The 24,723-nt window shown below is 38.0% G+C and overlaps 1 protein-coding gene across 3 annotated transcripts in view; it reads left to right on the top strand.

Moving 5' to 3' along the window:
- The window catches only part of CaMKI (Calcium/calmodulin-dependent protein kinase I), a 281,064-nt gene that overhangs the window by 118,442 nt on the left and 137,899 nt on the right, over nt 1-24,723 (top strand). The gene's annotated exons all lie outside the window — the stretch shown is intronic.

Below are 24,723 nucleotides of genomic sequence, written 5' to 3'. Positions count from 1 at the left end.
TGTACCATCAAGATTATACATACTATCATGGTAGAACACCATTATGTTTGCAGTATTATTAGCTTTGTTTAAACATTTTCTTACTCATTACTCTGTTATTTGTCAAATCTCCAGTATCGCCACATCTTATGTGTTGGTTTTCTAAGTCACTATTAGCTGTATTGGATTTGAGTCTGTTTTTCCCTGCCATCCTGGTGTTGAACACCATTATTATACTAACCTATCTTCTCCTATTCTGTTATTAAAATGACCATATCCTCTTAGATTAGCTCTGCTCACACATTTTAATAATTCAAAAATTGTTACCATTCTTGAACACAAGAATGATAACAATGTGTCAAGTTCCTTTCTAATATCTTCATTTTTAATGATTCTTCTATTGATAGTTTCTATTCACTTTTCTAATTTTTCTCAAAATTATCATATCTTTTGCTTTCATCTTTGATCAGCTCCGTTTATTTCCAATCCAAAAAGTTTAGCATTTTGGCTGATTTCTCCCTTATTCCATATAAATATATTCATGTGGCCCCTACCCATACCAATTTTTATTCTGTTATCTATTCCACATTTAATTTTCCATCCTAACTAAAAATTGTGCCTAAGAGTTTCAATGGAGACATCGAAAATGTAGTTGATATTTTCCACATTCTCTAATTTCATAGTTTCATCTTTTTTTTATTACCAGTTATTTAGGGGTAACATTTTGAATCTACTGTGATGTTCTGATTCCCCCCCCTTTTTTTTTTATTTATGTATGTGTGTATATATATATATATATATATATATATATCTTTTGCAGACAACATTTCCATGCTTCTGTTGCTAAATTGGTGTTTTTCAGATTTTGTCATTGGTCTCACAAGTTTGGTTCTTGTTTTCAAACTCTCCAGTCATGTTTGAATTTACAATTTTCCTTTTAAAACTGCTGGTTTTAATTCACTTTAAAACTTTCATACTTAATTTTCTTTTCAATATCATTCTTATTTTTATCCTTCTCAAAATTAAATGAACACTTCCTTATGGTTTAGTTGAATGAAGAAAGCATCTAAAATTAATTAAACAAAGATTTAATGATTCCATTGTTTCATTGGTTATACAGTATAAAAATTGCAATAATGCATTTAAACCACACAGTATAAGTGGAAGAGATGAGATTAAAAGCCTAATGTCCTAAGTGGAACATAGTGTTTAGGAAGGCAGCCTTGGATGCTGCATGGAATGTCTAATAATTGTTTCCTTTATCTGAGGTAGTTTCACAAGGCCATATTTATTGAGATACAGTTGATTCTTTTTAGAGCTGCTGCTGATTCAAAAAAAAAAAAAAAAAAAAGTTTTCATATTTATGTTTACTGTGGTAATGATATTTTTTGCTCAAAAATTCATGGTCTTCTAGACCTGAGTGAACAGTATTCTGTTACTTTTCCTTGTATCTGTGGCATCCTAGAAAGAAAAAATAGTTACAACTTTAAAGAAATCAGTGCATTGTATTCAAAATCCACATGAAGCTGCCTGCTCTTATCCATTATACTAAAGACCAATTCTCTCCCCCTCTCAGTTCCAACTGTATACAAGGGTTCATTTTCTTTTGTCATATTATGGGTGGAGTGGAAGACCTATTAATATCCATCTTAAAGAATATAAGAAATATATCATAATTGAGCCAGTCGGGTCTAGCAAACCATGCCTTGCATACCTGCCTGCGCACAGTCAAATATTTAAAAACTACTATACTTTGCCACGGTAAATACCGTGAAAGACTTTCTTTTTTTGGAAACAGCAACCAATCTAAAAAACAATAAAATTTTATCTGTTTATTGATAAATTACTGTATCTTATTAATAGATATGATGGTGAAAAATTCTGAAGATGTGGGAAACAGTAACTAAGAGAACATGCATAGTACACATTATCAAATTCCTGCCATGCAACCTCAAGGGGTGTATGGGATATAATAGTATTATATGAAAAATCATTACTAACTTCCTATCTACAATTTACCTCCAGATCAGTCTGTTACCTGTCAAGACTCCAACATTATCTGATCTTATATTTCTATCTTCTGAGGCACTTTTTATCTAGGTCTTTTTCTTGCCAACTGGTCAGAGAACACTTGTTTTGCTAATCTTTTCTTGCCCATTCTGTTTTAAGTGACCATACCACCTGAGATTAGCTCTGCTGACGCATTCCTGGATGCGGACAATGTCAAGTTCTCTCCTATTATATTCATTTTTAATATGATATTGCCATTGATGTCATCTGTTCATGCCACTAATCTTTCTCAGGACTCTCATATCTGCAGTCTCTAGTCTTTGGTCAAGTGTTTTACTTCTGAGGCAGCTCTCAGATCCATAAGTTAAAATTGGTTTGAACACTGTCTTGTATAGGTAATTTAGTATTTTGACTAATTTCTGTCTTATTCCATATAAATTTATTCAGTTGACCTCCTATCATACCAGCTATGTTGATTCTGTTGTCTATTTCCATATTTAATTTACCATCTTCACTAAAAATCATGCCTAAGTACCGGAAATGTTTTACTTGTTCTACAGGTTCTCCATTCACAACACAGTTGACATTTTCAATGATTCTGCCTATTTTCATTGTTTTTGTCTTGTTATTGCTGACCTTCATACCATATCTATTACAATAGTTATTCAATTTAGTCAGGGAATCTTGCGGATTTATGTAGAAGTATAACATCATCCTCATAAAGCAAACAGCTGAGATTAACATCTTCAATTTTGATATCAGGTTTAATACCACTTTTCTTCATAATGTGATCCATATAGATAATGAATAACAGAGAGGAATAATGTACATCCTTGTCTGACACCAGATTCAACATTCAACCATCTTCCTATACTTACTTCAGTTCTAACTGCTGACTTACAGCTCAAATAAAGACTAAGTATTGTTTGATATAATGTCCCATAGACACCATATAACTGTAGTGTTTTGAATAGCCTCTCTCTTCGCACCTTCTCATATGCCTTTTCCAGATGTACAAAAATTAAATTCAGATCTTTGTTATATTCCCATGATTTCTCAACTATATGTCATAAAGTGAAGATATAATCCTGATAGCCTCTATTTGGCCTGAATTCAGCTTGTTCTTCATCAAGCTTCTCTTCCACAATCCTTCTCAACCGTTTCTCAAGTACACTTGCATAAATCTTACCAGGAACACTCAGTAGGGAAATACTTCTGTAATTTTCACATTGTTTTATTTCCCTTTTTATATATGGGTGCTATGAGAGCTCTACTCCAATCATCCAGGATTTGTTCCTCTGTTCAGGCCTTCTGAACTAGAGTATTTCTGGTCGAATATCATCTACTCCAGCTGCCTTTACACATTTCAGGCCTTTGATAGCTTTTTTTACTTCTAGTACGGATATGTATTCCTGATTGTCTGCCTGTTGAGTGTTTTTTACCACTGTGCTATCACTGCTTGTTTCATTTAGCAATTTTTCAAAGTAATCACTCCATACTTCAAGGATATGTTTTTCACCTGTTTTCATGTCACCTTTATCATCTTTAATTCTTTTTACAGCACTCCTCCATTTCTGAGCTTCTTCAACAACTTCCAGAATAGCTTGCCATTTCTTGATATTTATTTTCTATGTTCTTACCAAAGTCTTCCCATGACCTTTGTTTAGCTAGTTTTACACAGTGTTTAGCTTTCTTACATTTGTCTCTGTATTCTCTAAGAGCATAATCTGAATTATTTGCTAGGAACTTTTGATATGCTTTCTTCTTTTCCTTAACTACCTCCCTAATTTGCCAGGAACTTTTGATATGCTTTCTTCTTTTCCTTCACTGCCTCCCTAACTTCCTGTGTCCACCATGGAGTTCTAATTTTTCTATCCTTGCCGACAACCTCACCACATGCCTCTCTGGCTGAATCAATCAGTGTTTTCGTCAGGGCTTCCCACTGAATCTCCAAGGTTTGGTTCCTGTTCTCAAACGCTTTCATTTTTTCTTTAATAATGCTTGTGTATTTTAGTCTACAGTTCATATCTGAGAGCTGCTCAACTTTTATTTGCTTTAAAACTTTCTTATATGTTCTTCTTTTCAATATGAAACTCGATTTTATCCTACTCAAGACTAAATGGTGATCACTTTCAGTTTTAAATCCTCTATACACTGTGATCCTGCACCAGCTAGAAACATCACTATCAACAATGACATAGTCAATGAGACTTTTCTTAATCCTTGCCTCCTCTCTCCATGTGAATTTGTGCACATTTTTACATTGGAACATTGTGTTAGTAATAACCAGTCCATGTCCTGAGCAGAAATCCAACAGGTATTTGCCATTATTATCAGCTTTGCTCTTTTTCTCCAAATTTGTCCAAAATATTTTTGTATGTCTGACAATCATTTCCTACTCTGCTATTTAGATCCCCAACAAGAACCAACTTTTCCTTTTTCATTGTGTCAGTTGCTTTCTCTAAAATCTGAAAAAATTCCTCCACTTCTATTTTAGTAGAACCTTCTGTGAGACCATAGGCACAAATAAGTCTAAATGTCCAGTTTACCATTCTGATATTTGCCCACATCACTCTACTTGAGACTGCCTGCCATTCAAGAAGATTAGCCTTGTATTCAGTGTTGAATACTATGGCTACTCCTTCTTTTCCTTGATTGTCATTGCCTGCATATAACATTTTGTATTTAATTCTCAGAAAGATCTCACCAGTTTCTGTCTTTTTTTTTTTTTTTTTTTTTTTTTTTAGTAGACATTATTAAGAATTAAATAACTGCCAACTAAGGAAGATGTGGAGGAATTTTTCAAGGCATTGCAGAAGGCAGCTGATACAACAAAAAAAAAAAGGAAAAGTTGGGTTTTAGATCACCCTGTTGGAGATCCAAACAGCAGAGTAGGAATTGATTACCAGACATATATGACTGTTTTGTGAAAATTTAAAGAAAAAGGGAAAGCTAATAATTATTAATTATTATTTGAAATTTGGAATATTAAAAATTATTATTTGAGACCTCCAGGGAGTCAAGGAGGGGATAGCACTCACTATCCCCTAAAGGCAAACTATTCCACTCACTCACTCACTGCTCTCTTGGAGAAAAACCTAGCTCTTACCCCTTTCTTGACTGTAAATAAATTTAACTTCCATGGATGCTCCCGTGTTCTCTCCCCACCTTCCACATAACGAAAATTTCATCAGATGATATCCTATAACATCCATTCAAAAGTTTATAGACCTCTGTCATATTATCCCTCTTTCTCCTGTTAACCAGAGTCTGCAATCCACATACTTGCAATCTGTCCTCATAATCTAAATCCCATAATCTGAATATAATCTTTATAACTCTTCCTTGCACCCTTTGCACAGCTTCTTTATTTCCTTGGAACCCAGGAGACCAAATTTGCACACTAATCCAGGTGTGGTCTTATCAAAACCTTATAAAGAGGCAAAATAACTTCCTTTTCCTTACATATCAAGGTTCATTTCAACATTGCAATTATCCTCTGAGTTGTATTTGCAACTTTTGCAATGTGACCTTTGAACTTCAAATTCCTATCCACCAATACACCAAGATCCCTTGCCTCCTCAGTTTCTTGTAGCATAACCCCGCTAATGTAATATGCCACTGGAACTCTAATCCAAAGTGCATAACTTTACACTTACTAACATTAAACTAACGACCATTTTTGTTTGCCCAAATTTCCAGCCTACTCGAATCATTTTGTAAGCAGTGAATATCAGTAGCATTCCTAATTGTCGTGCCTATCTTCGCATCATTGGCAAACAATTGCACATCTGATGTTAGACCCTGCCTGATGACATTAATGTACAGATTGAACAATAATGGCCCAAGGACTGAATCCTGAAAGCTTGTTAAGATTAATCACAGTAATTGTCTATTTTCTGTTTAGACACCACTCCTCAGCACTCTGCTAGAGGAAACTCCATCAATGGGCCTGCTACATATTTGGGGAGGTGTTTAGGGGCAACGCAAAGAAATGGTTCTGCAAAAGGATGGAAATGGCAATGACAACGGCACCAGACTATGGCTTTAAGCAACTGGAACATCTTCTCTCTGACAGGGAAGGAGAAGGAACTCAAGGAAGCCAAGCACAACCAACTAGAGTTAGTTGGGCTTTCTTCGACCAAGAGGAGAGGCTCTGGGACTGTCGACCTAGATGCGAGGTGGAAGCTCTACTACTTTGGTGTGAGCCTGACAATGTCTGCTCAAGTGGGTGTGGGGATACTCACAAGTGCCCGGCTGTCAGACTGTGTTACTGAGTGGATCTCATTGGGGGGACGGGTATGTGTGTTAAGGCTCCAGATGAAAAACCACGACTTGGCTGTAATGTAAGCCCATGCACCTAATCTGGAGTCAGAATACTCTGCCTTCCTAGAGGAAGTGGATGCTGCTTTTGACTGGGTGGCAGACATGGAATCAGTCCTGCTAATGGGTAACTTCAATGCAATGTTGGAACAGATGACCAGACGTGGAGGGGCGTGGTTGGGAGGAATGGAGACCCTGACCTTAATGCGAATGGGTTGAAACTATTGGGCTTCTGCTGTACTAACAGCAACAGCTTGTCCATAATGAATACCTTCTTTCAGCACCGAGAAGTCCATAAGTATACCTGGTATGGGATACACTTGGACAAAGGTCTCTGATTGACTTCTTTATAGTCTCAACAGACCTATTTTCCTCATTGCTGGACATTCGTGTGAGGAGAGGGGCAGAACTGTCAACTGACCACCACCACCTTGTTGTCTGCACTCTACAGCTTCAGAAACCAGATGTTACCATCAACTCTGGTAGGCCTAAGCAGCTATACCGCATGAAATGGGAGGCACTGGAAAATGAGGCTGTGAGGAAGAATTTTGCAGATGACATTTCTTCCAGGTTCAAAGAGATTCCCAAGCATACTTTAGCTGTTCAGAACTGCTGTCACTGCCTCTGCACTTACATGTTGTGGCGGAAAGCGGCTTGGTGTGGCAACGAGCAGTGAGAAAAGGACACTTTGGTGGAAGAACCAAGAGGTCCAAAAAGCTGTCTGGGCAAAAAAGGAATCCTACCCAACATGGCTTAGGGTCAGGTCACCTGGGATGTGTTTCCGGTACTCTGAGGCACAAAAAGCTGCTGCTGAGGCAGCAAAGCAGAAGGCTTGGGAATCCTTTGGAGAAAGATTAGACTCATCCTGTGCAAATGCAAACAAAGTATTCTGGCAGACCATCCACTGCATTGAGGGAGGAAATTGTTCACAGCAAGGGCAATTGAGGCCTCTGATGGTGCACTTTTAACAACCGAGAAGGATATCCTCCACAGATGGTGGGAATACTTTGAGAGCCTTCTTAACCCAGGTGGCCCAGCAGTTGTGGACATCCAAGAGGTGCAGATCGGGGTGATGACTAGTCTCACAGCAGAAGAGTCTCATTTAGCAATAAAATTACTAAAATCAGGCAAGGCTGCTAGTGATGATGAAATTCGGCTTGAAATACTAAAAGCCTTAAATTGAGACTGGGTTCTCTGGCTGACTCGAGTGTGTCAGTCTGCTTGGATATCTGGGCGAGCACCAAAGCAATTACCACTCTTTAATAAGGGAGACCAGAGAGATTGCAGGAAGTATCGTGGCATCTCTCTGCTCAGCCTGCCTGGGAAAGTATATGCTAGGTGCTTGGAAAGAAGGTGCAGGAGCGTAGTTGAGTCAAAGTTCCAGGAGTAACAATGTGGGTTTCATCCTGGTAGAAGCACAACTGACCAAATCTTTACTTTAAGGCACCGGTAAGTCTTTGAGAAATCTGGAGAATATGCCAAGAATGTCTACATGTGTTTTGTGGACTTGAAGGCATATAACCTGGTTCCAACTATTAGCTGCCATCAAGTCCCTGTATGAATGCCCGGAGTTTTGTGTCAAGGTAAACAGCATAAAGTCTGAACCTTTCACAGTCTCCATTGGCCCCTCCGCCAAGGGTGTGTTCTGTCACCCTCGTTTTCATAATATTTATGGACTGGATTGATAGGCACAGCCGAGGCAGTGAGTGTGTCAGAATTGGAAGATGCATTGGAAAAGCATTGGATGTCTGCTTTTTGCAGATGACCTAGTTCTGCTTAGCTCTTCCACAGATGACCTCAAGCCGACCCTGGATAGGTTTGTAGCTGTTTGTGTAGAAGTCAGAATGAAGATAAGTGTGGCCAAAACTGAAACATTTCTGGTCTCAAGACAACCATCCCATTGCACTGTACATGTGAATGGAGTCCCACTGAGGCAGGTGGAGAAATTTAAGTACATTGGGTCCATACTCACAAGTGATGGAAAGTTGGACGTAGAGCTAGATACTCGGATTGGCTCAGCAAGTGCAATATTGCGGGAGCTTGGCTGTTTGGTAGTATTGAAGCAGGAGTTAAGCCTCAAGGCAAAGCTGGCCGTCTTCAATACAGTTTATGTCCCCATCCTCACCTATGGTCATGAGAGTTGGGTAAGGACCGAAAGAATGCGGACACGAATCCAATCGGTTGAAATGAGGTTCCTTCGAGCGGTTGCATGGCTGACGACTCGACACAGTCAGAAACTCTGCAATTCAGGAAACCCTCAATACTCAACCATTGCTTTTCCATGTTGAGAGATCACGGTTACGTTGGTACGGGCACCTGGTCAGGATGCCACAAGAGAGGCTCCCCCAGCAGGCCCCCTTTGCCAAGCCAGAGAGTGGAAGGCCAAGGACTCGCTGGATAAATTATATCCAAATCCTTGGGTGGACACATTTGGGAGTCCCACCAGAACACCTGAGCTTGGTGGTATAGGATCGTGACCACTGGAAGTTCCTCTTGCAGCTGCTGCCTCCATAATCCAGTTAGGAAAGGCGGGCCTTGAAGATGAATGAATGAATGGATTGTCTGTTTTCCATTATTCTGAAATAAGTTATAAAGAAATTATACTATATTACTGCATCGTTTATTACTATATTAAAAGTTTACATATAACAACATTTTGGTTATATAAAATATGCAAAACAGGAAATAGATATGAAAAGAAATTACATTTATTTTATTTCTACTAATAACAGTATAAAAGCCACGTAATGATTTAAAAAAAAAAATAATAAGGAACTGAAAAAGCTCTACAGAGTTGTTTAGAGCAGTTGGTATTCAGTTCTTTTTTGGAAACAAAACAAAATATATTTTTTTTCTTCATGTGTGTATATATATATATATATATATATATATATATATATATATATATATATATATAAAACGATCTGTAATATTAACTCTGAATTGGAAAATGTTCATATTTATATATACTGACTTAGATCCGAGAACTAGAAATAACAGTTATATTTATTCAAAACGCAACATGTTTCATTGGATTGTCTGACTTCTTCAGGCGTGGGAACAGAGAAAGGAAATAAAAAACACTATAAGAAACATAGATAGTGATACGATGTTTCTTATAGTGTTTTTTTATTTGCTTTCTCTGTTCCCACGCCTGAAGAAGTCGAATAATCCGATGAAACATGTTGCGTTTTGAATAAATTTCATTGTTATTTCTAGTTCTCGGATATAAGTCAGTATATGTAAATATGAACACACACACACACACACACACACACACACACACACACACACACACACACACACACAATGAGGTTGTGCTGAAAAGTTGTGATAATTTCGAATTTTTTCAAAACCTCTATCATATCTTCTTATATATCCTAAAAGAAAAAGAACAAATTATTTCAGTTTGATAAAATGTGGGTTAAAGGGATTTAAGATGTGTTCGTTCTTGTGGTTATATCAGTTGCTTTAATATCATTTTTTTTTCCTAGGTGTTTATCAGAACTTTTCAACTCCCCCCCCCCCCCACGTGCACATGTACGTGCGCGCGCACACACACACACACACACACACACTGCTTGGAAAGAAGTCAATGGACACTATGATGTGAAGAACAAAAATCGATGGCACCCACATTAATAAGATGTAAGACCTCCTTTCACTGCATTGACTGCAGTAATCCTATGGAACATACTTTCCACAAGTGTATGATAGTGATCAATGGGAATTTTGGATTATTCTTCCTTCAGACATGTAATGAGGTCCTGGACTGTTTTGGGTTGGACGTCCTTTGACCTCACTTAATGCTCCAGTTCATAGATGTTCAGTAGGGGATGACATCAGGGCTCTGTGGATGCCAATCAAGTGTGGTGATGTTCATGTCCACAAACCATGCAGTTACAGTAGCAGCCTTATTATGACACAGTGCATTGGATCATCCTGAGAGAGACAGTGGTCAATTCCGTAGAAATGCCACAAAGTAGGAATCATTGCATTGTCCAGAATATTCAGATGCCTCTTTAGTACCATTTCGCTGCCACCTCGAAATTTCATAGTTTCAGTTATCACAGGGCATCAATCACACCTATCCATCTGCTCGATAGAGGATATAGCATTATTCATTGTTCCGTAACAGCTTTCCAAGCTTCCTTGTCCCAAGATACATACTCTTTGCACTGCTGAAGATGATGCTGCATATTGGTTTTGGTAATGTGGGGCTTGTATATTGCGATCCTATGATGGAAACCCATGTTGTATACATCAGATCTGAATGTTTTTGTGTAGATTCGTGATTCAATGCCTGGAATTCTGCATTGAACATGTTGGCCAATCCGATGAATGGTTTTTACATGTTATTATCCTTCATAGCATCCTACAGTTACATTCAGTGAGTGTAGTGGGTTGTCCATTGCAGGTAGCACTTGACTCTCTTTCCATCCCAGTATGGTGTCATATCACTGATTGTTGACCTGGAATGACCCAATTTTTCAACAATTTGCCAAATAGATAGGCCAACAACATGGCATCCTGTCACAGCACCTCTTTCAAATTCCATCAGTTCCCTTCTTGCATCCATTTCACCCAGTCACAGCTGCACTGACTTGGGAGCTCCATGTCTGTTAACTTCTTTCCAAGCAGTGTGTATGTGTGTGTATCAAGAAATAGATATGAAAAGAAATTACATTATTTCATTTATAATAATAACTATGTAAAAGCTACATAATAATTAAAAAAAAAAAAAAATCTTGAACTGAAGAGACTACAAGGTTGTTCAAAGCAAGTGTTTACATCTGTGCCTTACTTGGAATTTGAACTCATTCTTGCAGTAAATGAGTAATGCATTTTACCAACTGAAATATTTGAGCAGATAATGTAAATTATTTGGAACTTTGAAATCCCCACCACCATACAAACTTTTAAAAATACAACCACACTCACACACGATTCATATTCTATCTTAATGAACATACACACTGTGGTTGGATGGATTTGATTTTGCCTGTGTTCATTTTCTAAACAAAGGACACACAAGGATTGAGGATCTTGGATTTGATCATCTCATCAGGGGATGTCATTATAAATGATGAGATGATCAGGGTGTCAAATCTCCTCCAGTTAGTGAGAGTGACCATGAAGTGATTACCTGGGTGGTTGCTAGCTATGTGAGGGCAGGGTATATGTGCAACTACAAGGCTGGTGATTATGAAAAGATCAGGAGAGAGTGCTTGGAGCTGTTACATGGAATGAGGTGGAATAGGGATCAGTGCTGCTTGGGTGACATTCAAGAACTATCTAGTAGAAGCAATGTATGCAGTACAGAAAAAAAAAAGGCATTATAGAGGCAACATAAGAGGAGTGGTAATAATCAGCTACACGAGGAATACAAGGAACAGGCAAAGAGGGTGACTCAATTGGTAAGATTAGCAAAAGTTCAGTATGAGCAACAGTTAGCTAATGAAGCCAAAAAATCGCCAGTGGAGTTCTTTCAATATGTAGTCAGCAAAAATAAGAACAATTATGGTAGTATGGCATTGATTGGAGAAAATGGTATAAGGACAACTACTGTAGGATATAGTTGAGATATTTAATGAGTAGTTCATAAAGGTCTTTCATCCTTGTGAATGTACCATCACAGAGTTTGAGAGCAGTGGATGATGAGAAGAGACTGACTGACTGAGTCAGGAAGAGGTATATGGGAAATTAATCAAACTTGATATTAATAAGGCTGTGGGACTTTGATATATATATCTGCATATTTTGAAGGAATGTGCCATGGAGTTGACATCTGCCTTAACATATTTGTTTAATATGAGTGTTACATTGGGTCAAGTTCCAAAGGAGTGGAAGAAAGGTAAGATTGTGTTACTTCATAAAGGAGGTGACAGGATCACGCATCAAATTATAAGTCAATCTCTTTGTCAGGTGTTGTGGTTAAAGTGTTGGAACGGCTGGTGAAAATCAGGATCCAGAATTGGGTTGATTGACAACAATAGTATTATCTTTAATGGACAGCATTGATTTGCTAAAGGGAGGTTATGTTTTAGTAATCTACTTACTTATTACAATAAGGTAACAGCAGCATTGGATGTGGGAGATGGATACACAGTAGTATACTTAGACTTTGCAAAGACTTTTGATAGATTACTGCATGATAAATTGATAGTCAAACTAGAGAGGATAGGTGGTAATTAATTTACGGAATTAACAACGCATATGAAGTATATTAATTAAAGATACTTTAATGAATCACTTCTATATTTCGGCAATGTCACATTGCCATCTTCAGGAACATAAAGATATGGTATGTGCACTAAGGAACTAACAAAGCAACTGAGGAAGAAAGTAAGAAACTACTTTTGTTCCTAAAGTCCTAATGGTGCCCTCTTGCGGGCTAATTTGGTAGTCTTGGCAGTTGGGCTGAAGTTCTCATAATGAAAATCTCCCAAATTTGGGGGCAGTTTCATGCATCCAAATTTGCTGAGGTTAGGAACGTTTTTTAGAGCTGCTGAATATTCTTTGAATAATCTTTCGTATTTAAACTTGCTGCGATGGATTATTTTTGTTTTCTTCCAACGAATTTTATGATGGGTATCTAAGGCATGGTCTGCCAACCCAAAGCGGCTGTACTGGTGAAACCGGATGTAGTCTTGGTGTTCTGAAATCCTGATATTTGTTGTTCTGCCTGTTTGGCCAAAGTAGGACAATTTGCAGCTGCAAGGGACCTGGTATACACCAGGTAGGTCTAGGGGAAGTGGTTGGTCTTTGGTAGAGCGGATAAGGGATGCCAACTTTTTATATGGTCTTAACAGGAAGTAAGGTCATATTTTTTGAGGATATTAGTTATTTTTTCAGAGGTGCCCTGGATGTAGGGGATAGTGATAGACTTGGTGTAGTCTTTATTGTGGAGGGGGGGGGGGTTGTGGTTTATAGGTTTTAGTATTTTTTGGATTTTTTTGGGGTTATAGCCATTGGCTAAGAAAGTGTTGAGGATGTGGTTTAGTTCCATAGTCAGGGCCTTGTCATCTGAGCAGATTAATTTTGCCCTGTTATATAGTGTTTTTATCACCCCATATTGTTGTGAGGGGGGGGGGGATTGCTGGTGAATGTATCTGCCAGTGTGGGTGGGTTTTCTGTAAACAGAGAAAACCAAAGATCCATCAAGCTGGCGGGTGATTAAAGTGTCTAGGAAGGGGAGGGTGTTGTTTTCCTCTTTTTCTAAGGTGAACTGGATTCTGGGATGTTGGTTGTTTAAGTGTGTTAGGAAGGAGTGGAGTGTGTCTGAGCCATGTGGCCAAATAGCAAACACATCATCCACATAACGAAGCCAAATAGTGGGTTTTTGTGGGGCGGAGTTTAAGGCTTTCTCTTCAAATGTCTCCATAAAGAAATTGGCCAAGGGTGGGGAAAGTGGTGAACCCATGGCTGTCCCCTCTATCTGTTTGTAGAACTTTCCTTGCCAAATGAAATAGCCTGAGTTCATTATGAACTGAATTAGGGCTGAGATATAGGGAGGAAACTTGGCTTGGATGAGCTCAAGGGTTTCTTTGAGTGGGACATTAGTGAATAGGGAGGAGACGTCAAAACTGACCATTATGTCAGTGTGTTGGAGTGTGAGATTTTCTATACTGGCTTTAAAGTGGGCTGAGTTTTTTATGTGTGATGGTGTGTTGCCAGTGTAGTGTGTGAGCGTTTTGGCTAAATGTTTGGCTAATTTATATGTGGGGGAATCAATGCCATCCACTATGGGACGCAATGGCACATTTTGTTTGTGTATTTTTGGGAGTCCATATAATCGGGGGGGTCTAGAGTTATAAGGTTTAAGTTTGTTGGTGACTTCCACAGGCCAAGAAGCGACCTTCTTAAGGAGTCTGTGGATAGTTCTAATCTGAGAGTTGGTCGGATTATATTCAATGGGGAGGTAAGTAGTACGGTCTCGTATTAAAGAATTTAGCTTACCTTTGTAGTCTTTTTGATTGAGTACCACAGTGGCGCTTCCCTTATCAGCTTTGGTGATTACTATTTTTTTGTTGTTTTTTAATTCTTGTAGGGCTGTATATTCGTTTTTGGATAAGTTGGATTTCGGAGGTTTGGCTTTAGTGAGAACACCGACTACATCCAGTCTCACGTTGTTGGCGATGTGGTTAGGCAGGTTGCGAATTCCACGCTCTATTTGGATCATGATTTCTTCAGCAGGTATCCTTTTTGGAGCTAGGGCGAAATTGTGACCACGTGAAAGTGCGGTGAGTGCTTCAGGCTTTAAAACTGCCGACGAGAGGTTGACTACTGTGTTAAGTGGTGGCTGGGGTACAGAAGTAGAAGTCTTTGTCAGGTTTTCGTATTTTTTCACGTGCCGACTACGTATTTTTTCGAATTCCTTTCTTGCCGATGTGCAATGAAAAAATAACTAATATCCTCAAAAAATATGACCTTACTTCCTGTTAAGACCATATAAAAAGTTGGCATCCCTTATCCGCTCTACCAAAGACCAACCACTTCCCCTAGACCTACCTGGTGTATACCAGGTCCCTTGCAGCTGCAAATTGTCCTACTTTGGCCAAACAGGCAGAACAACAAATATCAGGATTTCAGAACACCAAGACTACATCCGGTTTCACCAGTACAGCCGCTCTGGGTTGGCAGACCATGCCTTAGATACCCATCATAAAATTCGTTGGAAGAAAACAAAAATAATCCATCGCAGCAAGTTTAAATACGAAAGATTATTCAAAGAATCTTCAGCAGCTCTAAAAAACGTTCTTAACCTCAACAAATTTGGATGCATGAAACTGCCCCAAATTTGGGAGATTTTCATTATGAGAACTTCAGCCCAACTGCCAAGACTACCAATTAGCCCGCAAGAGGGCACCATTAGGACTTTAGGAACAAAAGTAGTTTCTTACTTTCTTCCTCATTTGCTTTGTTAGTTCCTTAGTGCACATACCATATCTTTATGTTCCTGAAGATGGCAGTGTGACATTGCCGAAATATAGAAGTGATTCATTAAAGTATCTTTAATTAATATACTTCATATGCGTTGTTAATTCCGTAAATTAATTACCAGTTATGTCTAACCAACGTATAAGTCTTACTACTAGAATAGAGAGGATAGGGTTGGATATCAGACAGTTGCATTGGATTGGAGATTGGCCGTCTGATAGGTATTGTTATGTCTCCGTATATGCGTGTCGTGTCTCTTTTGCTTTTATTCTTATCTTTTATTATTATTCTATGCTTTACTTATCTCTCATGCATATCAGTTATTTTATTGCCGACAAATTTATATTTTTTGAATGACTGCACCAGCCGGCAACTAAATTCTGATACTCAAACAGATAACATTAGTTTATTAGGGATCACGTGGTGTGCAGTCGTGGCTCCCCCCTTTTCTCTCTTATATGAATTGCTTCCCCCTTCACTCACACAGGTCCGAAAAGTTTTATAAGTGGTAATTCAGTCTCAGAAAATCAGAACTCATGAACTTTGATATAAATGAATACATTTATTAAACCACTAATATAGATACACTTTAAGTAACAGTTTCAATGCTAAATTACCTTCCTTGAATTAAATTGAGAGTATGAACTCTCCCCCCCTTTTTTTTTTTTTTAGATTTAGATATCCAAAATTACAATCTCTTTGCTTAAGTAATACAAATCCTATATCTCTATCATATTATTAAACTCAGACTCGACTTATCCATACAGGGTTACTCAATGCTCACTTCCTAAGCACAATTAGATATAAACTTCATACATGGCATATCAAACTCATTCTAACTTATATTTTAACATGGAAAACAAATTTTAATTCTGCAAAATCCCTATCCCCCAAAATTTAAGTGAAATTCAGGCTAATATCTAACACTACAGCAAATAGCTTCTTCCTGACAAACAGTTCAAAGATCAGGTTCCCTTCCCGGCACAAGCTCGGAATGGCACCAGCTTACTTGACATAGACGATTAGTTCAAACAGTCATTAAGGCACTGTGGGTAAATTAATGTGTGGAGCTCCTCAAATCCTTGGCTCCTATTCCTCTTTACGTTTACAACTCTATAATATGTATAAAAAGGTTGTACATTACCATCTTGTCTTTGTTCTTGGAGTTTCCGTGACTTCCCCCACGCTTTCACTTCTGATATGGCAAGACTTCTGTATTTCTTAGGCACATGTTTCTATGGCCTCTGCAACTTACTTACACTTTCTTCGAAGGTTGCCCTTTGCTGACTATACATTGCCGTGGTTCACCAGCGGCTCTTTACTGGAATTCTGACTTTGTTCCTTAGGTAGCTTTATTCGACTCGGTACAACAGCAACTGGGAGATTGTTGCTGGGCACTGGCGACAAGCTTCCTCAGCTATCCGGGATTGAACAGGAACAGAAAACAAGACTGTTTGAGTCTTGCGCAGTGCCTTATATTTGCCTTCAGAGCGCCCTCTCTTGTTGACTACGTCACATACTTAACTGCAGCCAATTGGTCACCCAAACTCTGAACTATTCTAACATGGTTCTAAAACACTGTTCTCTTAAACATATTTAAAACAACAATTTTGGTCCTGGAACACAGTTTTCCCTTGCTTATTTTACAGGAACAATATTAGCTCTGAACACAGAATTCCTTAGCTTATTTAATATTAACAATCTCAGTCGAGTTGATATGCCTTTGAGTGAATATATATACAATACTCCCTTAGCCCTGTCCTTGGAAGCATAAGCATGTCCTTATCCTTAGATTCTCCTTGTCTATGTATTGGGTCGGAAACAAAATGGCTTATGAATGGTGAGTCAGCCCTTTTTCCGACACAAGAGTATCAACAAGTTGCGTATGTGTGGGCAATATCCCAGAAGGGGATATTGCTCCTGTAACTAGGGCTGTTGCTGTTTAACCTATATATTAATGATATTAGGGAAGATTTGAATGGGAATATACAGTTGATTGTAGATAACGTAAAGTTGGGACAAACTATGAGGAGTAGAGCAGATGTTCTGGCCTTACAAGAAGACTTGAATAGACTGAGTGAATGGGCACAAGATTGGAGATACCAGTTCACGGTTGCAAAATGTAAAGTTTTAAAATTTGGAAAAACAAATAGAAGTAAGGAGATTCTGGTTCCATTGTAAAAGGCTCTGATTAGGCCACATATGAACAACTGTGCGTAGATTTGGTCACCTGGTTTTCAAAAGGATGAAGAGATGTTGGAGAGGGTCCAGAGTCGATTGACAAAAATAGTTCTTTTGATCTCTGGAATGTCAAATGTGAAGAAAGGTTGAAGCAGTGCAATTTACAGAGTCTAGTGGATAGGAAGAAGAGGGATGATATGATAGGCATACAAGTTACTAAGGGGTTGTTATAGGATTAATGGGGGAGGCAAGAGTTTATTCCTGGAAACTATATAAGGAGGGTGTGAGCAAGGGAGAGAGAGAGAGAGGCAGTTTTTTTGCATTGAGAGTTGTGAATGATTGGAATGTATTGCCTGAGAGTGTGGTGTCTGCAGAGAATTTGAATCTGTTGAAGGTGCAGTATGATGAGCTGTGTGTGTATCAAAAGGGACTTCCATAAATGAGTCTTTAACTCTATAGTGTCATAGGATAATAATAATGTGATCACTTAAGGATCAAAACCAGATAACTGGCAGCAGACCTCCACTTTGCCTTTTAGGAAAGTGGACAATTGATTGGGGCTTCTGACCTAATTTTCAGTTCTCACCTTCATCTTACTCCATGTTAGTAGAGATTCTGGTGGTAAGGCTTATATATTCTTGGACCACTGCTTTTCAATTTGTTCATCAATGATATTGGAAAGAATCTGAGAGGAAGTGTTCACATGTTTGCTGATGATGCAAAGTTGGGTAGAGCAATTGTGAGTGCACAAGATGTCAAAATTTTACAGGATGATTTGGATAGTTTGGAGGACTGGGCTAGGAAAAATGGATGTGAATTTAATGTGGCAAAGTGTAAGGTTATGCACTTTGGGGTGAAAAGAATAGCAGCAGTATATCGCATTGGTGGAATCATACTCCAGGAGATTGATGAGGCCAGGGATTTGGGAGTGTTGGTGGATAGGGAGTTGAAGTTTAGGGGGCACATTGCAAAAGTAACTAAAACAGCTCACCAAATCACTTGGCTTCTGAAAAATACTTTAACATGCAGAGACGAACAAGTTGTTGTTTCTCTGTATCGAGCCTTGATAAGACCCCATCTGGACTTCTGTGCCCAGCTATGGGCACCAGGGTTTCTTCGTGATGGGGAGGAAGTGGAGAGGGTCCAGAGACGAGTGACCAAGATGATAGCAGGTCTGTGGAATGAACCTTATGAGAATAGGTTGAAGATTTGTGGGTTGCAGAAATTGGACGATAGGCGAAGGAGGGGTGATATGATTGAGACATTCAAATTACTGAAGGGTTTTTATAAGATTGATCCAGAAGATATTTTTGAAAATATGACTGGTGGTGGGAGGACTAGGGGCCATGCATGGAAGCTGGGCAAGAGCGTGGTTGACAAGGGTGTTAGAGCTAGGTTCTTTACTTGGAGAGTGGTAAATGAGTGGAATAAGCTTCCAGAGTCTGTTGTGGGTGCTATGACCGTGAATGAGTTCAAGGCAAGGTATGATAGATACTGTGTGAATGTTGAATAGTTGTTCTTGACATGATGTTAGGGCCTCCCTCGATGAGTCTGTCGACTCCTTGGAGTTTCCCGGAACAATAATAATAATAATAATAATAATAATATTGGTTATTTATAACTGTATTTGTAAGGAAATTGCAATGTAGACTAATATGGTAACTAAAATAAATTTAATTAATACTTCCAATATTTCAGTAAAGTCAAATTGCCATCATCGGGAACAAAATATAATACAATGTGTGAATGCAGGCACTACACATAGAAGTTGAAAACCTGTTGAACACTGTCTCTTACACTAAACTTATAGGCAGTGGTGAGCTATAAGGGGCTCGCATGAGCCCTTTGTTAAATTTTTCTCAAACTTGCGAGCCCATTGTTCTTCTTTTTTAATAATCTTGTAGAACTAGAAAATACCACTGTGGAATGTATACATGTTACCATAATTGCTACTTTAAATTCATATGGATTTTCTGATAACTATATAAAAATCATTTCATTGCATTTTGTTCTGATGGAACAAATTGCAATGAAAAAGTGTTGCAATTAAACTTGTACAAAAATTTCCCAACATTGTGATTTGGCATTGCGCTCATTGTTTACACTTAGCATTAGACGATTCAATAAAAAAACATTAAAGAAATAAATCATTTTGAAATATTTATGGATAAATTGTATACTTTTCATCATCAATCACCAAAAAATCAACAAGAATTAAATAAGATTACAAAAGACCTTGGTATCGAAATTTTAAAGATCGGCCGTGTGTTTGGACCACGATGTGCAGCTTGCAGTTTACGAACGGCTCTTGCTTTGTGGAGAAATTACCCAGCTTTATGCAAACATTTTGCATTAAACGATAAATATAAGGGCTTTTTAAACCAACTTCTCAATTTGGAATTTTAGATCTAGCATTAATGATTGATATCCTACAGGAATTATCATATCTGTCAGAAGCTCTATAAAGTCGCAATATAAGTATTGTAAGGGCTAAGTTAGGACTTTTTTTTGCTCGACGATGTGAGCCCTTTGTTAAAATTTCCATAGCTCACCACTGCTTATAGGGATCTTAGAAAACACTGATTGGATTCAGAAAATTTAAGGATAATACAAAACATATAATGGAATCAACAATCTATATATATATATATATATATATATATAAAGAGTCAAACAAGGATATGTATTATCACTACTTACTGTTGTTCAGGATCTTCTCAGAAAGGAGTCATGCAAAAAATAGAAACATAAAAATGCATTTCAGTTGGTGGGGGGGGGGGGGGGGGGGGGGGGGGGGGGGGGGGCATTTATACCTAAAATATGAGGGGTGGTCTGAAAAAGTTCTCGGTCTCGACCAGAGATGGCAACACTCTCGGCAAGATTTTTTTTTCTAAGTAGTTGGTACATGTGAAATTGCAAGTCATTCTATCAAGTAGTTTGTTTTATACAGCTGTCTGAAGCAAAAATGTTGTCTGTATCCCTTAAAATGGATAAAATTGAGTATCATGCAGTTATAAAATTCGTAAAAGAAGGTTTAACGCCAAAAGAAATTGATTCGAAGTTCATAAAAGTTTATGAGAAAAGAAATGGGCTACCGAGTTTAAACGTGGGGCTGTACCAGCCTTGAAGATGATCCATGTGAAGGACGTCTAAAAAGTGTAACACCACTAGAAATCATTGATCAAGTGCACGATATGGTATTGGACGGACGGAAAATCAAAGTGCATGAAATTGCTGAGACTAGGCATTTCAAAAGAACATGTAGGATATATTTTGCAAGAAGAATTGCAAATGAAAAGCTTTGCGCAAGATGGGTGCCGTGCTTGCTCACAGCTGATCAAAAACGCACTCGCATGAAAATATCTGAATAGTGCTTGGAGCATTTTAACAAGAATAAAACTGATTTTGTGCATAGATTTATTACTATGGATGAGACTTGGATTCACCATTACACATGCCAGAATCCAAACAGTGGACAGAAGACAAAGTCAATTCCATCAGTAGGAAAGGTCATTGCGTCAGTGTTTTGGGATGCTAAAGGCATTTTGTTTATTAATTATCATGAAAAAGGTAAAACATTAACTGGGAATATTATTCTGATTTTTTAACCAGACTAGATGAAAAAATTCGTGAGAAAGGAGCCTGTTTGCAGAAGAAAAACGTCATCTTTCATCATCAGGACATTGCACTTGCCCACAAAGGTGTTTTGGCAATGGGAAAAATTAAGGGATCTGCACTATGAATTGTTGGAATATCCACCTATTCCCCAGATTTGGCTCCCTCTGACTTCTATCTCTTCCCAAAACTAAAACTCTTCCTCGCTGGTCAGCATTTTTATTGAAATCTAGAGGTGATTGCTGCTTTAGAGGGGTATTTTGCAGATCTTACTGAGAACTGCTACAGGGACAGGATAATGGCACTGGCACATCGCTGGAATAACTGCTTTAGTCTTAAGTGAGATTATGTCGAAAAATAAAAATAATTTTGAAATTATAAATTCGGTTTTTCATTGTTAGGCCAATAACTTTTCAGGCCACAGATAAAGGGATGGATAAAAACATAATAACATTATACTTGAGAAAAATGATTTATTAGTCAGTTAGTCAATTTTGATATATCTGCTTTGTTCACAAATTTCAAGCTGATGTCACAGCCCTCTTTCCACATGTACTATGTTCCAGTCATTTCATACAGCAAAATGCTTTTTGACTTTGAAAAAAAATATACATCTCTTGGCTTGCTACTATCTTCTCCTATTGCCAACTCTTATATGGAATCTTTTGAGTAATATGTTCTAGAAACTCAAAGTTCAGCTCAGATATGTTGATGGCATTTTCATTATCTGGTCCCATGGTGACCAAACTTTTAGATGCCTTCCTTGGCCACCTGAATAAACAACAGAAATATGTGCAATTCACAACTGAAACTGAAAGTCAAAACACTTCCGTTTTTGGATATGCTTGTCACGTGTCCTTCCACAGGCTGTCCTTTACTGTTTACCATAAGCCTATACATATTGGCTAGTGCATAAACTCTTACCCCTGCCTAATATGAGAAGTAGATATCATTAATGCACTCAGAGACAGAACTATAAATATTTGTTCCAGTAAATATTTAGTTTCCTGAAAAATGGCTACAGCAAAAATACAATCAACAAAATTCTTTACATGTTGCATCTAAAAATAAAAGTAAATTAGTTGAAAGTTTATTTTTCACTGGTTAGACTATAATAAATTTAGTTTAATCCTTTATCCAGGTGAGAGCAAACAAAGTTTGTGCCTGAAAATATCTTCAGGACTGAATATGGTGTTGTACTATCTTACCTGGGTAAGTAGTGCAACTCATAGCAAAGGTGGAGCAAGCTACCAACACTCCTATCCCAGTATCTCCCATAATGCAAAACACATCCCCTTGCGGATATGTATAATGTTATGCATTAAGGGATTGGCAACTACCCAGACTAGTTTCGACCTTTATTAAGGTCACTTCGGTGGGAGCCAGGCCCAGAGTTGGAGATACCAGGCAGAAGCAATAGTAAGGTCATCTTTACAACACCTATAGGAGTTGCCAAAAGGTGACAAATATATTCTCTAAATCCAGAATATTTTTATTAAATTATTCTGGATTTAGAGAAAGATGTTGAAAGTTTATTTTTCACTTGGTTAGACTATAATAAATTTAGTTTAATCCTTTATCCAAGTAAGAGCAAACAAAGTTTGTGGCTGAAAATATCTTCAGGACTGAATCACTGAAGAGACCTTAATAAAGGTCGAAACTAGTCTGGGTAGTGGCCAATCCCTTAATGCATAACATTATACATATCTGCAAGGAGATGTGTTTTGCATTCTGGGAGATTCTGGGATAGGAGTGTTAGTAGCTTGCTCCACCTTTGCTACGAGTTGCCTGGTGTTGTACTACCTACCCAGGTAAGATAGTACAACACCATATTCAGTCCTGAAGATATTTTCAGGCACAAACTTTGTTTGCTCTCACTTGGATAAAGGATTAAACTAAATTTATTATTGTCTAACCAAGTGAAAAATAAACTTTCAACATCTTTCTCTAAATCCAGAGTAATTTAATAAAAAAAAAAGGTGGCAAACCTTTTGGCAACTCCTATAGGTAGAGGTGACCTTGCTATTGTTTCTGCCTGGTATCTCCAACTCGTGGCCTGGCTCCCACTGAAGAGACCTCAATAAAGGTCAAAACTAGTCTGGGTAGTGGCCAATCCCTTAATGCATAACATTATACATATCTGCAAGGAGATGTGTTTTGCATTATGGGAGATTCTGGGATAGAAGTGTTGGTAGCTCGCTCCACCTTTGCTACGAGTTGCCTGGTGTTGTACTACCTACCCAGGTAAGATAGTACAACACCATATTCAGTCCTGAAGATATTTTCAGGCACAAACTTTGTTTGCTCTCACTTGGATAAAGGATTAAACTAAATTTATTAAAAGTAAATTAGATTACAATAAAACCTTAACCATTCCATACATTAACAGGTTATCAGGAAAACCAAACAGAATACTACACTTCAAAGGATCTCCTTCTTCCTTTACCCCTTTGTGGTATACCATTTATATATTTATTTATTTATCCCACACAAGAGATACAAGAACCTATAACATACCAGTGCTGTGTGTGAGGTGTAGATAAGCTGAGAAAGAAGAAACCTATTGACATTCTTCTTAAAGAGTTGTAGGTTGAAATTGTTGGGAAACACCTTATGGGGAATTCTGTTCCAGAGGAGAGGAAGAGGAGAAGCAGGTTTGTTGAGTTTACAGTTGTACTGTAAAGGGGCGTTGAACAGCTGCTGCTCTTGTTTTAACAGGCCTAAACAGCAAGCAGAAGAATGATGTTTGCCAATTCACTGTAGCAGTGAACTACCTGTAGAAGAGACATAGAACTGAAATACTGTCTCTGAGATAGAGGTTGAAGTGAGTATGCAAGGGAAAGATCATCTGTGAGCCAGATTGTTCTCCTCAGGACACTATCAAGAATTTTTAAGTAGGTGTTAGGTACACCACCCCAAATGTGTGAACAGTATTCTAAGTATGGGTGGATTTGGGATTTGTATAGGGTTACTAACTGGACGAGTGTAAAATAGCTTCTTGAGCAGAAAAGGATGTCTAGTTTCTTAGAAGGCTGTTAATGTTTTATCTTTCTTTTTTTGGAATAGGTTGGGTATATATTTGTTTCCATGAGATGGGATAGGTGCCAGCTGAGTATAGAACATTGAAGAGACAATACAGGACAGGTGTTAGCTCTGGAGCGAGCACAACGTTTAAGTACCGTAGGAGAGATGCTATCGGCACCAGACAACTTTGTTGTGTTCAGGTTATCTAATATTCTTGTCTACCATGTGTACCATATTCAGTGCAACATGAAACTTTGTCATATATGGATGAATCTAAATGTATGATTCCTATCTGGAAAAAGGAATGTGAATGACATTAAATTTAATTATTGTGGCTAATCTGGCCTTAATGATCACACACTGGAAAGTCACTTGTTTCTTACATCTCATCAAAAACTTGATATTAGTGCAAATATTTACAGACGCCTGTGAAGTTTTAATCAAACACCCTAATCTCAGCAGTGGCCTAAAAATCTCAAGAATATGGATGGCATATATTTGATCCACATAACTTATTGTTCTAACAGGCTTACTACACTTATTGACATTCTTCTTAAAGAACTGTAAGTTGAAATTGTTGGGAAACAACTCATCGGGAATTCTGTTCCAGAGGATAGGAAGAGGAGAAGCAGGTTTGATGAGTTTTACAAT

Source organism: Typopeltis vanoorti, chromosome 2 (genome assembly GCF_054136105.1).
Source record: "Typopeltis vanoorti isolate ZY-2024b chromosome 2, IOZ_Tvanoo_1.0, whole genome shotgun sequence".
In the NCBI taxonomy this organism is placed as follows: domain Eukaryota; kingdom Metazoa; phylum Arthropoda; class Arachnida; order Uropygi; family Thelyphonidae; genus Typopeltis; species Typopeltis vanoorti.
This window is presented reverse-complemented; position numbering and strand designations above follow the sequence as displayed.